Below are 19,115 nucleotides of genomic sequence, written 5' to 3' on the forward strand. Positions count from 1 at the left end.
TACTATGAAATAACCAGTGGCGGCTGGTGACTTCAAATCAATGGGGGGCTGCAAGAGACAGCTGAATGGGTGGGGTCAATGGGAAGGTGTGTGGCCAAGTAGAGAGGGGAGGGGCTATGCTCAAAACCACAAAAACTGTAACTTTAATTAAATACACTGCCCTGGGTGCCAAACCTTCATTATGAGAGTCCAATAAAGACAAAATGAAGTGTAAAAGAAAAAATATATATTTCAATGCATTGGCTGCATGACAGCTTACTTAATATCTAGATGGAGACAAAAAGGTTGTGAGGCATGAAAAAAATAAATTACGTTTTAAATACATTGCTGGAATGCCAGTCAAAATCAAGTATAAAAAAACAAGCAGCACTCAACTTAAGCCACTTCTCCTTGCACTGCAGTTGTAATTATAATTTATATTCAGCTTTATTAAAGTACCAAGTAACATGCTGAAAGTAGCAATCTCTGTGATAACCCCCCACTTGTAAAAATGTTTCTTATCCAAAAAAGACCTGTTGCCTGACAACAACTATCTAACTTGTTTCATGGGGAATTCATGGGGAAAACATGATCAAAATAAAAAATGAAAAGCAAACAATAAACAAGCTCAAAATACATTGCTTAAAGGATTACTGCACAGGTTATGGATCACACACAATATATTGGCATTCTGTTTAGTTTACAGGTAAAGCCTGCAAAGAAGACTGCAAGTCTCTAACACATGTAATGAGCTTCTCAAAATAATGTAATCCTGTCTTTATTACAAATACTGTCATATGCATTTCAATACCCAAGGCATACTCATCTTTAATTAGACAGAGTACAATATTCCCTTTAGTATGTACTGGGTCAGACAAATAGCCCAGCTAGAAAGACCCCAGTGGTTCCTGAGTAAAAAGCTACACTAACCTAAACACCCCAGGATACAAAGACAGACGTAAAGTCCTATATTTATACTTTATATTATCACTTATGTGGTGATCTATATCTTGGATTTGGCTCTCTTGTGCACCCAGCTCTCTGGAACTATCACACCTGCATAATACCATGGTCTGCAAACACTAAATCTAATCACTTAAACTTCCACCAGAGTTTAAGCAAGACGCAATGAATGGATAAATTTATTATCCAACATTTATCTCTTTTCCCCTTACATGTGAAACAGACTGACACTATCACCTTTCAAAAAATGGCACTGAAAAATGGATGGGCACCTGCAAATTCATCTTGTGTCTGACCTGTTTTGTCCTCTTGGAAGCAGGAGGCACACCAACAGGTTTTATAACATTTCTAAGAAAACAGTGAGCATACTTGGTTATTCTATTTTTATAAAGATTATTACTACTTATATAAGAATCTTTACAGCAGCAATAAGTGGAGTTCATTAGTGTGTAAACAGAAGCAAACTTTGAATCAAATTAGGCAAGCAGTGCACACAAAGGCAGAGAGAGCCAAATTATTTCTCTTAATGTCTTATATTGTTGTTACAGTGTAATGATATACCTTCTAAACCAAAACAGTGAAATACATGGTAGATGGAAATGAATCATATTAATTCATTAAAACATCCTCTTCACAAATAAAACCAGCATATTTTAACCATCCTATGACCTTCCTAGTTGAAGTTGTCAGTAAGCCATTAGTATGTGTTCCACATTTTGCTCATTTGTTCCACATTATGATGGCTAGTGTTCCTCATTTTGGAGAAGGGAGGTTATGAGCTATGTTAGTTGTGAATAATATTTATGACAGAGACAAACTAAAAATATCTGGATTTGGTTAGCACACTTTGTAACTGCCAGCATTATGTATTCATCTAAACTTCTCAGATGGAGACAGCCATTGTGACAAGACTAGAGTAGTGATATGATAACATTTAACTCATGCAGTGTGAAGAGCATCTTACAGAAAAGTTACGATTCTATCATGAACTGTTACATTAAAATGGAAAATTGACTGAAAAAAAGCACTAAATCCACCCCACCCCCTCCTTCTCTACTCAGACATGGAAAAAGTTCTCCAGATCACAGTGACCTCAAATATATGTTGAGTCAGCTTTACACTCTCATTATATGCTAACATGCACTGCTGTACACTGCCAAGTTTCAAGGTTGTAAGTTCAGGTGTAAAATTAGATTACTACAAGAGTTCTTGGAAGAAAGGGTGGGCTCCCAACAGAGCATGCCAGGTTAAAAAGCATAGTTAACCTGCACCTAATAAACAGTAACTGCTAACCTCATAATACTACACTAAATTAAATTTAAAGTAATGTAAGCAATATATCTTTTTTTTTTGTATTTATGGTATTTGTGCCTATAAAATACACCTTTCACAATGTTATTCTTGAATGCATTTGCATTACATACATGCAAATAGTATACCTAACCTCATTTATTAGCCTATGCCAAGTTAAGGGTTACAAATCTGTTCATGGTTTCATGCCTATTACAAAACGTTTAATTTGAAAGTGGTTATGCTAAGCTTACATTCTGAATTTATAAGACAACAAAAATGATACTGGAAAGAAAATGGCTTTCATCAGAAATACATAAAAGACAGAAGTCAAATAAACCATCAAAGCAAGTGCATACTGCATACTGAGAAGGGTTCAACCCCAAGTTAAAACAGCACTCGACTGACTGTTAGTTAGCTTAGCTGTGCTCATGCCTCATCATGAAAAATGTGTCACACTTCTACCAGGTCACAATAAAACACCTGCCTTATACTTTATACACAATTTATGCACAAAGTAAACCACAAGCTTTTTGCATAGCAGATTAGCCATACTACCTCGTCTATTAATTATTCTCCCTTTTCAATTCAGTTTCCAACTTTTGCTCCTCATCTCTCTCTACCACTTCTTCCCACATTCCCATTGTTTTGTCTGATTTTCTGTACTATACTGATTTAGAGCCACAGCATGGGCATCCCTGAAAATCAGGGGGAGTGATTGTTGAGAACTGTGTCAGTTGCTTGTTAATGATGTATTATAAACACCAAATTAAAATATTACTGTATGATTTAGAACGCTTATACCATGGATAACCAGCATTTTTGCACAGTAAACAAATGACTGCATCCCCTAGCATAAATGCAAAATGCCTGTCTCGGCAAAAACAGCAGTTAAAACATATTCTTATTATTAATTACCTTAGTTAAAAAGTGTGAAGCATATGCAGACTTATGGGAATACTGTAAAACGGCACAACATATCTGTTTTATGCCAGCATGAGCCTGCTTAAAATGCAACTGTAAAGAAAAGACTTACATGAATGTATTATTTTACCACAGGTGCATTTAGATTTCTTTTTAATGCCCATGTTCAATCGTTGATTTAATGGGTGGGACTACTGTAAACAACGTTGACTTTCCAAATAACCTTATATGGCAATCAAACAGCAGTTCCCAGAAAATATTTTTTGTATCTTTGGTGTTGGTAGCTAATGGCTATACTTCTCTGCAATTAACTGCAGTAACCCCAAGTCGGTGCAGAAACACTGTTCTTCCTCTCTTTTATTTGCCTCCTTCTAAATCCCGAAAAACACTAAATTGCTACTCTTCACACCAACCCGAAAGTCCACCTCTTTACATTTCAATCTCACTTCTAACAACGGTACTCTTATCTCTCCTGACCCTACCACTAAACTGTTAGGAATAACAATAGACAACAATCTAAACTTTGATACTCACATAAACACTACAATAAAGTTAGTTAACAAAAAACTGGGATCCCTTTACAGATTTAAACCCTATCTTACACCAGGAGCTAGGTCCGCTATAGCCAGAACTCACCTAATATCCACTCTGCTTTACGCCTCTCCCATTTATACCAATCTCTCTAAAAACAACCTCAAGAAACTAACAACTTCCTATAATAATATTGCTAGATTTGCTACAGGCTCTCCTTTCGGAACCCATCACTGTCTAAATCTTAAACAATTAAACTGGCTTGAATTTCTTAACCAGCTTAAATTTCACCAGCTGACAATAGCCCATAAGACCCTGTATCAACCTAGCAATACGCCAATACTCTCTAGCCTCGTTACACCTTATAATAATCTCAAAAATCTACACTCCTCAAACAAACTGCTGATTAATACTACTAAACCCAACAACTCAGCAGGTGACTCCTTGTTCTCCAACTCTGTAGGAAAACTATGGAATAAACTCCCCGCTGAAATCACATCTCAGACTTCTCTCTCACTTTTTAAAAGGAATCTAAAACTATATCTCAATAATCACTGGCTATGCACCTGTACTAACCCCGACTAAATCTTCTCCTATTCACTTATCTCACCCCTTCCTATAGTAACTACCTTTTATGTATCAATAAACTATATTATTGCATATAACATATATGTATATATGTATAATGTATCTCTGTACCTTACAAAATGACCATGGTAATTCTAATTTGTACTATTTGTATAATAAAAAAAAAAAAAAAAAAATTTTGATAATTCTGTTCTTTTAATATCTGTATAACTTCTATTTTTATAACCTTGTATAAACTCTGTACAATTTTGTGGAGCTTTTCTCCCCGGGCCTCTACTGAAAATGGATATGTCTCCAGCTAGACTAGCCCGGTCAACAAAAGTAAAATAAAAAAAAATAAATAAATAAAAATATTGTATGTATGTATTTATTTACATTATTAAGCAAGGGAACTGGCACCATTACTAGATGTTAACAGAATACTGAATGGGAGGAAGGGGGGGGGGTCATTAGCTGTGTCACTGTACCATGCTTGCTGGTTTATTTCCTTTGAACTCACAGATATGTCTGGTGACCTGACCTGGGTATTATGCACAGCACATTTCAAAAAAACATAACCACAAACTATCACTACTTTAAATTAAGTCTGGATATGAAGGATACAATTGACACCCCTACACCTACACGTACGCACCCACACACTTACAAAATACTCTTCCTATATTTCTGCAAAAATAATAACAGCATTTACCAGCTGTAAATTCACACTGCAAGACATCACACTCTACTCTACCACCTTTTCAACTGCAAGAACTGAAGATCAAGTAAACTATACTATTTATTTCAGTCTGCACTCAACTCAACTGAATATGTCTGTCCAGCACGGTGAGACACCTACCTGAGTTAATCAGTTCACGAAAAGCAACTTTCTTTTTCGTTTCCTCAACTGCAAATGCAAGCCAAAAGTTCTTTCTTCTTCCAGACTTTCACCAACCAAAGATAACGCCGATATCCACTGTCAATCCTCGACCCCTTCTCTCTTCCTAACTCCGAATACAAGTAAAGTATTACTGTGCTACTGCTACTGATTTGGTTTCTGCTCTTTTTTAAGAAGAGAGCAAGAACCAGTCAGTAGCAATCCAGCCATCCACGTCACGTACGTGCCTGCCGACGTGGCAGTCCGAACCCCCTTCTAATTACTGTGCAGTTAAAACCGCATAGACGTCTGGGTAACACTCTGATGCATTTTCTTTAATCTGGACTGCCATTTACAGCAGTCAGATAGTAGTACACGTTCTAAAAAAAAAAAAAAAAAAAAATGGAACTCAACGACCATGCGCAGTTTGAGTTCCGGGACTTTGAAGACTCGCTCATAAGCACCCGTGTTATAGATTATATAGCACGAACAAAATATTAATTCATTTTTTTTTTAGTTATGTCAAATGTCAGTAATGCACTTGCATCTTTTTTCTGGGAGGGCTGCAGTTCAGCAGTCCAATGGCACGAGCCTCCCCTGGAAATAACACAATCATACATTTTCTCTATCAAATTGTTAATATATCTACCAATAAAAATGCTGTATAAGTGATCAATTAAAACAAAAACACCTACCTTGTAACTAATAATGACTGAGTATTGAAATGAAAGCACTTTCAGTGCACTTGAATTAGTTTGTTAGGTTAGTTTTGGGGATTAAGCATTAGCAGTGGATGCCTTACCATTTGAACTGGTAGCTGGGTATAACGTTTAGACACTCTTAAATTTAACATTTCCATATTGCAATATTGCACCTTACCTTCTCATGGAAGCTGCACTTGATGTGAGCTATGTTTGATGAGAATTTAACTGTTTTATTCACTGTACACAATTTGAAGATTCATATTTAAACGCAACAGATAAATTAGCAATACCCAATAAACAATTGCTTTTTTGCTGATTTAGTTTCACAAAATGTTAGAACCCAAAAGGAAGCAAAATACTTCTACATTTATTCATGTTAATATAAATTGAAACCATCAAGAACTTCATTGGACAATTTTCTCATTAAATGATTCATAAAACAAATGTCCACATTATGCTATATTATATAATGACTGGCCATTAATATTCCAAAACAAGCATGCTTATTGGCCAGCCCAACCAGCATGCCCGTTGTAAATCTGAGAATATACCAACAGAAAAGGACAGGTCACCTGGATGTTTTTCCACTGTTATATTCTGTTTTTTTTTTTTTAAACAAAAAAAATGTAATCCAGACTCCAGACATATGAGAGAGACAGAATGGAGAAAATACCAAGAAATTAAGGTACATTATTTAAAACTAAAGACACATACCAGATTCTCTTTGAATTTCCGCCATTCTGTCTCTGTCCTACCCCTAAACTGTCCCAAACTTGCTTTTCAAAACATTGATGTACTGGGTATACATGGGAAAGCAAGTCTCATATGCATGCGCTGTACATCAGAAAAAAGGCACCAGTCATGGAAGGACAGCACAACGCCATTATACAAAGAAATTATTTAAGAAAAGTATTTTTTTTTCTTAAATAATGTCATTGTATAATCACAAAAAACGACTCTGTGGTGTAGTATATTAAGATTTACCCATGATTGGCTTTATTTAATTACTCGGGCTTTGCCCTCATGATTAAACCACACCAACCATGGGTAAATCTCAATATACCACACCAACGGCATCGGTTATTGCTTAATTCTGTCACACAGTAGTAATAAACATACAGAGAGAACCACAGTACAAGTCTTTGCAAGATCAGAGAAAGATGACATCAATGACAGTAAATTAAAAAAATAAATTAATTAATACACTCACCTTTGAGAGAGAAACAGGTAACATCTATAATAACATGCAATGCATTTATTATCATCTTTGTAAAGATAGTAATTGTTAGAAAAATGTGTATTTGAATATATGAGAAATGCTAGTTTAGAAGCAAAGTAGTATATAATGCATTTTATTCTATTAATCATATAACAGAAAAGATTAATTCATGTGTAAATGTAAGTAGTTTTGAAACTGCAGTGTGGCTTGAAGCAAGCTGACCTTCGACCCTGGCAGATGCTAGCTTAGCAAGTTTTAATGTTTATGCTTTTTACAAGTGATTATCTGCTGGGTCAGGAAATTAAATGTGTGAAATAATGAAATCTTCTGCTCTTTCCTGCTGGGATGATTTGGCCTTGTATATGTGTTGCTAAGATAGCATGCAGCTGGTGGGAAAATGTTACAGTGAACAAAGATGTGTATTAGAAAATTTAATCCACCATTGTATTCGAACTGATATGAAACCTTGAAGAAGTAACTTTACAGAAAGACATTATGTCTGACCAGGTGGATAGCAAGGCCGTATTGTTACCAGAGGAAAACTTTTTTAAAATATACAGCATCAGCAGTTTTATGAATAGAGGACTGTAAGCTAAAGTGATGTAGATGCCCTGTGACATACCACGTCAGTAAGGTGGGCACAGCTTGAATGTTAAACCTATATAAAATTGTGTGCTTCCTGTTTCATGTTAGACAAAATTCTGTACTTGTACGTTTTTTGCCTCCTGGTGTACACTAGTAAACATTTGAACCTGAACCTCCAGTGTATTGAATTCTTAATTTTATTTAACAGTTTGGTCCTTCTTAGCCGGAATTCCCTCGGACAGCTGCAGATCAGAGTCTACCGGTGGTCGAATACTGCGCAGGAGAAGTTACCGAAATGGTTCTTCTTGGGTGAAAAGACCTCCAACTGAATTGTCGTTTAAAGAAGCTGGCCACTTTCTGATCTGTGGCCGAAGAGCGGATACTGGACAACTCAATACCGGAGGCTCAGGTAGGAAGATTTTCCTTTTTTCTGTTTTAGATCAGGGACTAGGTTACGGTACATTTTTGTCAAGATTTGTTATGCAGATCAGGGACAAAAGGAAGTACTGTATATTTGGTCATAGATCAGGGTAACAGAATAAGGTAGGCAGTTATTCTAGATAAACTGTGAAAAGGAACTAAACTTCTGATATCACATGATAAAAAGGGTTACATAACATTTTCTTTACTATGGGAAATCAGTGCACTAAAACATTGCGAGATCCGCCTCTAACCAAAGATGCAAAATACATGCAATTACAACGTTCTGATAACATTAGGTATTATATGAAATGGGTTAACAAATATGAATTTGATGGTAAACTAGATAAAACCACTAGTTAAACTCCTTAAGTAACTTAAATCTGATGCGGGAGGTCAGGCAAAAAAGCAACGCCAATTAGGCATTCCTCAGGCACACAGATGGATTGAGGAAGCAAATCGTAGAGAACAGAAGCTTAAAAATTCAAAAACATTATTTTTAGACAAAGAAGATAATAACTTGGTAATAGCAACAGCTCCTCCTCCCTTGCCCCCTCCCTTTCACTTTTCAGGATATGAAACGAGTGGACAGGCTGGTCTGCCTCCGCATTATCCTGAAGTTTCAGCAAAACCATAACCGTTTGTTAGTGATCCTATTGAAACTAGGTCCCGGATACGTAAAATACATAGGGACGCAGAATCATATCAAATAGAGAGAAACCTACAGGATGAGAGTGAGGAAGAAATATGTAGAAGTTCCAAATCCTCAGGCAGGACAGGAAGGGCAAAACCCAACACTCTTAGTATGTAGACCATGGACACCGGAAGATATCCGGAAAGCTACTGAGGGAATCCCCCATCCGAAAGTTAATTTTACGAGATTTTTGGAAGATTTACAAGGCATGAGGTTGAGTTACCACTTGAATGGGGAAGAAGTAGAAAAAGTAGCAAGACAAATTATAGGTCCAGATTGGCACATGATTTGTGGCACCTGGAATCCTCATAATGCAGAGCTTAAACCACTCCCACATAGTGACGCAGAATTAGACAACAGAGTGAAAGGTCTTACAGACCGAATCTCTGAGAAATGGAAACCTAGAGCAGACTGGACTTGCATTAATCAATGCATACAACAGGAAAATGAGACAATAGATGGGTACTATGCTAGATTATTAGAATGTTTTAATAATCATAGCGGTATGTCGGTTCCTGAGAACCAAACAAATGATTCCCCGTATGAACAACAATTGAAAAATGCATTTTTGAAAAGTTGCATTGCACCTATTAGTAGCTTCATTATGAAGCATATGATAGACCATCGAACAGGGAGGCTACAAGCCTTACTTGAATACGCTAGACATGCTGAAAGACATTTTAATAGTAAAAAGAAAAAGAAGGCGCAAGTTTTCACTGCTGAAGTATTTGTGTTACAGTCAGGTAAAAAGCGCAAGAAGAATGCCCAGGGAAACAAACAGTCTGACAAACGATCAGAAGATTTTGAAGAGAGGAAAAAGAGAGGTGAATGCTTCAAGTGCGGGGAAAAAGGGACATCTAGCAAGAGATTGTAAGCAGAACAAAAAGGTAATTACAGGAGATGAGGACTGACTATATGATAGTGAAGATACAGCATGCAAAAGTCAGAAATCATCAGGAAAAGTTGATAAACAAAAAACAAATGTAAATGTAATAGAAGGAATAGAGGAAGTGCAAGTAGATATGGAGGATGAAGAAAGTGAAATTTTGGACTTAGCATTATTGAGATTAGAGCTCTACTTAGCAGACATGAAACCGGAAGTTACACTTCTGGTGGAGGGAAGGGAAGTCAAATTCCTGTGTGACTCAGGAGCGTCACGGACCCTGATACACCCCTCCAAGTTACCAGAACATTCCGAATCACCTGATTATATACTAGTAAAAGCCACAAACGGACAGCTATACAGGGAACCACTTTCTCATGATATAGCAATAACTGACCCTGTTTCAGGTATGACCCAGAGAAGTAAAATTGTTGTTTCTGCAAAGTGTCCGTGAACCTATTGGGCAGGGACCTTATGCAGATATTTGGCATAGCAGTAGTACCAACTGTACAAGGTATGGAGGCACAGAGACAAATGGATACCTTTGTAGTGCGATCGGAGGGTGAAACTTTTTACTGGTACAGCCAGGACCTAGTCATGACTGGTCCAGGGGCAGTAACCGAGGAACTGATGAAAGTAGCCATCAGTAAAGCCCCCTCCATCGACACTGATCGACAGCATATGTTACACTGTACTCTATACTACTGTACTACACCAGGACCTGATAGAGAGTATGAGCAAGAATTGTTCAGAAATCGTGCAACTAGATTAGTATTGCGTGCTTTGTACTGGGGTACTGAAGGGAACAGTGTAGTTAGCTGTTCATTACCTCAAGAATTCCTTGCATTATATAGATCAAATCGATTACCACATGTCAGCTTGACAAAGAACAAAAATGTAAAATGGGCAGACTTAGGAGAAGAAGTAACAAGATGGGAGAATCAGACTGATTTAGAACTATCAGAACAAGGGATACAGAAACAAAAACTGAATTGGTTGACACAGACACATCCAGCTGTTCATTTGCAATCTAGCGAGGACAGCTGATTAGCATTTTTATTAGAAGAAGAAGAAAAGGCTTTATGTGAAATTCCAACAACTCTTTGGTCAACAGGCAAGTCAGATGTAGGACTTATTCGAACAGCAGGACCAGTTACAATTACCCCAAAGTCAGCTTTTAGACCACAGAAAAGACAATACCCTTTGAGAAAAGATGCAGAAATAGGAATCAAGCCTATAATAGCAGCATTACTCAAAGAAGGAGTACTGGTAGAATCTCCTGATTCACCATGTGATACACCCCTATTTCCTGTTAAGAAAGCAAATGGGGAATGGCGGATGGTACAAGATTTACAAGCTGTAAATAATGCAGTAATACCTAGAGCACCTACGGTGCCAGACCCACATACTCTGTTAAACAATTTAAAACCGCAACAAAAGTATTTCTCTGTGGTAGATATCAGCAATGCTTTCTTCTCGATACCTATACATCCCGATAGTCAATATTGGTTTGCATTTACATTTCAGGGTAAAAGGTATACATATACTCGACTACCACAGGGATATTGTGAGAGCCCGACAATATTTGCACAAGAAATGGCTAGCAACCTGGCAGGGTTTACCCCACCGGGAGGTAGTCAAATTCTACTTTATGTAGATGACATCTTGCTAGCAGCCCCCACCCAGCAACAATGCAGGGAGGATACGGTAGCATTATTGAAATTTTTAGCAACACAAGGACACAAAGTAAACAAAAGTAAGTTACAACTTTGGAGAAAACAAGTTAGATACTTGGGATATGTAATATCCAATGAAGGTAGAATATTAGACGAGGAGAGAAAAACAGCAATTTTGCAAGCACCCAAACCAGCAACCAAGAAGGAAATGATGTCTTTCTTGGGTACAACTAATTTCTGTCGGAGCTGGATACCAAATTATGCTTTGGAATCTGCTCCACTGACTGACTTGATATATAAGACACCAATGGCAGCACAAGATATTTTACAATGGACACTTGAAGCAGAAACGGCTTTCTGCAGGTTGAAGCAGTTAATAGCTTCTTCATTAGTTTTAGGACTCCCAAATTATCACAAATGATTCTTTCAGACCGTAGATTGCAAGCAAGGATATATGACATCAGTATTGATGCAGCAACATGGGGACAAGCAACACCTCAGAGCTTATTATTCATCACAGTTAGACCCAGTGGCGCAATCTTTGCCTCACTGTGTACAAGCAGTAGTTGCAGCTGCAATGGCAGTACAGGCTTCGGCCTCAGTGGTGTTATTTCACCCTCTCACACTGAGAGTGCCTTATGCAGTCGCAATAATTTTACTGCAAGAAAAAGTGGCATACCTTTCTCCTGCTAGACATCTTTCATGTATGACTATACTGCTGAGCCAACCTCATATGACAATTGAACGATGTACAACATTAAATCCATCAACATTACTTCCAACTCCTGTGGATGGCACACCACACAGCTGCCTGCAGGAAATTGAACAGTTAGCTTTTCCTAGACAGGATCTCACAGATATGCCCTTGGATAATGCCGACTTGATATATTACGTGGACGGCTCATGCAGAAGGGGTCATACAGGAAAGAATCTGGTAGGGTATGCAGTAGTTACAGACAGTGAAATTTTAGAAGCCCAATCCTTACCACATAACTTATCTGCACAAGCAGCAGAGTTGATAGCTTTGACACGGGCATGTACTTTAGCAAAAAACAAGTGTGTAAACATATATACTGATAGTCAGTATGCTTTTTCTACAGTACATGTATTTGCACAACAATGGAAAAATAGAGGAATGATAACATCTAGTGGAAAACCTATTAATCATGCGCAATTTATTTTGGAGTTATTAGAATCTATTCAGTTACCTACCAAAGTAGCTATTTGTAAATGTGTAGCTCATACAAAACAACAGGTTAAGATTTCGAAAGACAATGCACGAGCTGATGCAGCTGCAAAGCAAGCAGCCTCAGACTCAGAAACTTTACTTTTGAATGAGGAATTACAACCCTCTGAGATTTTAGATTTAAACATGTTAAAAACAATGCAGATGCTTACTACAAAAGCAGAAAAGCAAAAATGGGTAAAACGAGGTGCAATTCTTGAAAATGGACTGTACATTTCCAAAGAGAGAAAACCGATATTGCCATCTAATTTATTTAGATATGCAGCTTTGTTGAGCCATGGGCAGTGCCATGTCTCAACAGGGGGGATGGTACAGTTAGTAAACCGAATATTCCAAACATACTGATTCACAAATTACACACAAAAATTTTGTGCAGCTTGTCATACTTGTAACAAGCACCATGCACAAGGGGCATTTAAAACCAAGCAAGGAAGTTTTCCTATACCACCATATCCGTTCCATACTATTTGTATGGATTTCATAGAATTGAGTAAGTGTGAAGGGAAGAGATACTGTGTAGTTATTGTAAATATGTTTTCCAAATGGGTAGAAGCTTTTCCAACCAAAAATCCGGATGCAGCAACAGTGGCAAAAGCAGTGATAAAAGAAGTAATCCCTAGATTTGGCATTCCAGAAAGGATTTATAGTGATAATGGCACTCATTTTGCGAACCAAACAATTCAACAACTTGGGAGATTTTTTGATATTTCCTTGAAGAACCATTGTGCCTACCACCCACAGTCAGCAGGACTGGTGGAAAGGTACAATGGTACCCTTAAGAATAAACTTAGGAAGTTAGTTGAGGAGACCCAAAAGAATTGGATACACTGTCTGCCTTTGGCACTGCTGAGTATGAGAACAGTTCCAAATGTAAAGGGTTTGACTCCCTTTGAAATGATTTTTGGGAGAGCATATTATGTGCCTCAGTGGAAAGCTCTCATGCCTGCAGAGCAAGAGGCTGACAGTTCATTAGCTAGTTATATGAGGAAACTGTTAACAAATAAATCTGTTTTGCAGTTTAACTCTTTTTCAGATAAGGAACAGACCAGACCGGAAGAAGCAGTCTTGGCCCCTGGGACGTGGGTGTGGCTGAAAGTGACGAAGAGGAAGAATTGGGCGAGTCCAAAGTGGGAAGGACCATACCAGGTTCTGTTGGCAATGCCTACTGCAGTCAGAGTGGCTGAGAGGACGTCCTGGGTTCATTTGACACACTGCAAACCAGTAAAGAACTTTCAACTTGATAAAAACTTTGTGACTGATACACAGCAGGACCAAGATGGCCAAAAGTAAAGCAAATAGAAATTTAGATCAACCCCAGAAATGTTGCATAATCATTTTGTTGAGTATACATTTATTGACTGTAATTGTGACAATTTTCCTCTTGTTGTGGTACAACCACACAAGTGAAAGTGGGAAGGCATGACGAAACGTCTATAGACTGGCATCCAAATTTTAAAACATACCTAGCCATGAAGTGTGTATATGCAGAGACTATGAACATCTCAAACTGCTGGGTTTGTACAGCTATACCAACAGCATATGGAGGACTGATAATGTCCACTGTCCCTTTGGGGATAAATGAGACTTGGGAGAATTTACTCTTCGATACAGGAACTGTGAGATCACAGGACAAAATAGCTTTATTTTTACCTGTCACACAAAAAGGAATTGTATGGTTTTACAAAAATGATACTCTCCAGGTGGGCTGGAGCAATTGTAATATAACCATATCTTATCAGTGTTATATTTAGAATAGTAATGGCAATACATTTTGCAATACTAATTATGACTCATATTTGAACTCATTGAAAACAACCATGAATGACATTCGCAAGAATCCTGTTTTGTTTAAACAATTGTCATTATAGATCAGAAAATGTTTTTTTTTATTTTATTTTATTTTTATTTTACATTTGTTGACTGGGCTAGTCCAGCTGGATATATGTCCATTTTCAGTGGAGGCCCGGGGAGAAAAGCTCCACAAATTACAACATAAAAGGTCAAGACAAAGACAATAACAGTATAATTTGGTACATAAGTTTTAACAATTATAGTACAAGCCTAAGATTATATATTTTATATTTCAGTAGGAAAAAGGAAAAATTTATCTAAGAATAGATGAATAAGACTAATACATTTGTATTAGAAATAGTGTAGTACAAATCTTTATAACATATTACAAAATTAGATACACCTAGTAATTTAAGAGATACTGAGGTCTCACAAAAACCTAAGAAAGAAAAACACTAGAGATCAATAGATAGAGTATAGAAGAACAGCAAACAAGGATGGATTTCTAGTGTTATTTAACACATAGGTTATGATACTATATGAAGGTGTTTGATCATTCCACTGTATATACTTATTTACATGAGAAAAAATCCTAAGGAAGGTTAAGCTCACTAAAAATTAGTGAGACAACACAAGATCATGATAGGCTAGGAATTGTGGGAGTCCAGTTAATAGTTAGGTACTTAGTCTGGGTTAACACATGGGCATAGCCAGTGTGATTTGAGGTAGGGTTTAAGCTTGCTTTTAAATAAGCTGACAGAGGATATTGAGGTTAGCTGGCTTGGCAGGATGTTCCAGGCTTTACCTACTGTATTGGAGAACAAGGTGTCACCAGCTAAGTTGTTGGATTTTGATATTTGTACAAGTAGGTTATTAGCTGAGCGTAAGGTCTTGAGGTTATTATAGGGGATGACTAGGGATGTAAGTATGGGTGTATTTTGAGGTAAATACAGGATCTTATGGGCTACTATTAATTGATTGAAAAGTATTACATTTGGCAGCTCTAACCATCCTAACTGATTCAGATTGATACAGTGATGAGTTCTATAGGAGGACCCAGCTGCAAATCTGGCAATATTGTTGTAGGAGGATGTAAGTTTACTCAGATTACTTCTACATATTTTGGTATAGATAGGGGAGGCATAGAGCAAGGTAGAGATGAGGTGGGTACGAGCAATAGTAACCCTGGCTGGAGGTGTAAGAAAGGGTTTTATTCTATAGAGGGATCCTAGTTTCTTGTTTACTATTTTTATGGTGTTATTAATGTGAGGTTCAAAGGACAAGTTGTTATCTATTAGTACCCCGAGTAGTTTGGTGGTTGGTTCCGGAGATATTATAGTTCCATCATTTGAAGTAATAGTAAAGTTAAGTGGGTAGGTTCTGCGGGTGGGGGTAAATAGTAGCATTTTTGTTTTTTTGGGGTTAAGGATAAGACGTCTTTGTAGGAGCCAGTTTTCAACTGTACTAAAGGTCATTTGGGTTAGTGACTGAAGTTCTGATTGAGAAGCAGCAGCGCATATGAGTGTGGAGTCGTCAGGGTATTGGATACAGTCAGCTTGAGGAATTACAGAATGAAGGTCATTTGTAAAGATGGAGAAGAGTAATGGGCTTAATATAGATCCTTGCGGGACTCCTAGAGTGACTGGGACGTGGGAAGATAAAGTATTTTCCCATAGTACAGCCTGTTGCCTGTTATGTAGGTATGATTGGAACCACTGTATAGTATGGTTGTCCAATGACAGGTTTTTGAGTGTGTCTATAAGGAGGTGGTGATTCACCATGTCAAATGCTTTGGACAGATCAATAAAAACAGCTGAGTATAGAGTATCAATATTACGATTGCTGTTAATATGGTTAGTGAAGGATAAGAGAGCAGAGGTGGTGCTATGAAATGGTCTAAAGCCATGTTGACAGGGTGCTAATAAATTGTGATCGAGTAGGTAGGTTAACAGTTGTATGTGTATACATTTCTCCATTATTTTTGCCAAAGGAGATAGAATAGCTATGGGCCTATAATTGGACATCTCTTTGGAGTTATCCTTTAGAAATAGTTCTGTTAATGAGGATGGATATGGGGTAGGCTATGACTTTAGCAGCTTTTTGCAGGTATTCTGCAGGTAATTTATCAGCAGAGAGAGTAGTGGGTTTAAGTTTCTGTATGAGGTTACAGATAAGTGAAGTGGGCACTGGCTGAAAATGAAATTGATGAGAATTATTGGTAAAGGTTGTGGCAGAGCCTGGGATGCTAGGGGATAGCTGGTTGGCTAGGGATTGTATGGTTTCAGTGAAAAAAGTATTAAATGAGTCTGCTATTTGGATGGGATTGTTTTGATCAAAGCCAGAGGGAGAGGGAGTACTTGAGCATCCAGGGTGTAGGAGGTTATTGATACCTCACCAGAATTTTTGGGGATTATTTTGGTTGGTTTGTTGTAGTTGGTAGTAGTAGTTTCTTTTATCGGCTAATAAGGCTTTTTTTGTTTCATTTCTTAGCTGTCTGAATTGCAGGTGGTCTGAGGAGTTTTTTGTTGAGCACCATTTGGCCCGTTGTTTATTTCTTTGGAGGATTTTTTTTTTGGTCGTTTTGGTGAGCCATGGTGCCAGTTTGGTTCTAATTCTAACTTTGCATAATGGGGCATGGCTGTCTAAAATGGTTAGAAATTTAAAGTATTTCACAGCATTATCTATTGGGAGGTATTTCAGGGGTGACCAGTCACAGGTGACTAGTTCAGCTTGACAGTGAGCAGGGTTAAAATTTTTGGCAGTGCGAATAGTTCTACAGATGGCAGAGTTTAGGATGACAGTTTTTGTTCTGATTAAATAGGTAAGCAAGTAGTTTAGTTGGGGGGTATTAGTGAGTATCCAGTCAAGGGTACTAGTTTTGTTGCTAGTTTTATTGTTAGTTTTATTGGTGCGGGTTGGGGATGTTATAGTTTGGGTAAAACCATATAAGTTGATATGAGTAGAAGGCTGCTCAGATATACAGGAGTTCCAGTTAATGTTAAAATCTCCAAGTATAAGTTTCATGCAGGGTTAATGCGTATTAGTACTAAAGTAGAAAACTGTTATTTTATTTGTGGGAAAAAAGCATATAAATGGTTACCTGAAAATTGGTCCGGCAGTTGTTTTTTGGGTTATCTGGTTCCGGCAATAAGACATACTGCAGAATTGCCTTTGGGTAAGATACGAAATATGAGAGAAGCAGCCCAAAAACCTGAAGGTCCAGTTGAAAAACCTGTAAATCCAGTTGGAAAGATCGAAGCTGGCTGGAAAGACCATAATACTGTGAGAGACAAAAGCAAATTGACTCATATGGACTTAAGTGACAGTGTTATATCTTGGGCAGGAATATTCCCAGCCTACGGAGCAGTCAAATCGATCTGGGAGCTGAGGAAGTTGTTGAAACTTCTCGAAGTAATGAGTAATGCAACTTTTTCTGCCCTAGAACTGGTGACTGATGAATTGAATGCAATGAGAACTGTTGTGCTACAAAATCGAATGGCTCAACTTCACCCTAGTGGCGAGAGGTGGTACGTGCGCTTATCAAAGAAGAATGCTGTGTGTACATACCAGACAACAGGCATGAAATTAATAATCACCTAGAGGTAACTCAGCAAGTATCAGCCATGACTGAACCAGGCCCAAACCCACTGACGGACTTTTTCCAGAATCTATTTGGGGGGGTGGGGTTCCATCCTAATGAATATTCTGATTGCCATTTGTGTGGGTATACTCCTAGTAGAAGCATGTGTTTGCTGTGGAATACCCTGCATGAAAAGACTAATCAAAGATTTTATTGATGTATCTGTTACTGAAACTTTGTACCAAGATATTGAGATTGAAAAATTGATCTCAGGTGACATTTTTTCTGAAGTATAGATTGAATGACTCACCTAGCTGAAAATCCTAAGTGGAAGAGGCTGGGAGATGAAATGACACTATGCATACTTCAAAATAGAATAAAAAGTATTAATAGGGGGGAAAATGTTAGAAAAATGTGTATTTGAATATATGAGAAATGCTAGTTTAGAAGCAAAGTAGTATATAATGCATTTTATTCTATTAATCATATAACAGCAAAGATTAATTCATGTGTAAATGTAAGTAGTTTTGAAACTGCAGTGTGGCTTGAAGCAAGCTGACCTTCGATCCTGGCAGATACTAGCTTAGCAAGTTTTAATGTTTATGCTTTTTACAAGAGATTATCTGCTGGGTCAGGAAATTAAATGTGTGAAATAATGAAATCTTCTGCTCTTTCCTGCTGGGATGATTTGGCCTTGTATATGTGTTACTAAGATAGCATGCAGCTGGTGGGAAAGTGTTACAGTGAACAAAGATGTGTATTAGAAATTTGAATCCACCACTGTATTCGAACTGATATGAAACCTTGAAGAAGTAACTTTACAGAAAGACATTGGGCCGGATTCAGGAAGGCTTACACGGAGTTCAAGAGTAGTGTAAGCCTCCATGTAAGCCTCCCGATTCAGGAACAGCCCAAATCTCCGTGTAAGAGACAGCTAACACGTCTCTTACACGGACTGGCGTAAATGCTCAATACCTCATTTGCAGCTGAAAGATATGCAAATGAGGTATCTGAGCGATCCACGAAGCAGAAACCAGTCCGTGTAACGGACGTGTTAGCTGCAGAAATGTACTCAGCTGACAACTGAGTACATTTCTGCAAATAAAACGGAGCTATGTCAGCTCCAAATAAAGGGTGCATTTGTTTCATTAAGCATGCCAATGGCCAAATATGTGGCCATTGGCCT

The sequence above is a fragment of the Protopterus annectens genome, chromosome 6.part0 (genome assembly GCF_019279795.1).
Source record: "Protopterus annectens isolate FY-2018-M chromosome 6.part0, PAN1.0, whole genome shotgun sequence".
Lineage (NCBI taxonomy): Eukaryota > Metazoa > Chordata > Ceratodontiformes > Protopteridae > Protopterus > Protopterus annectens.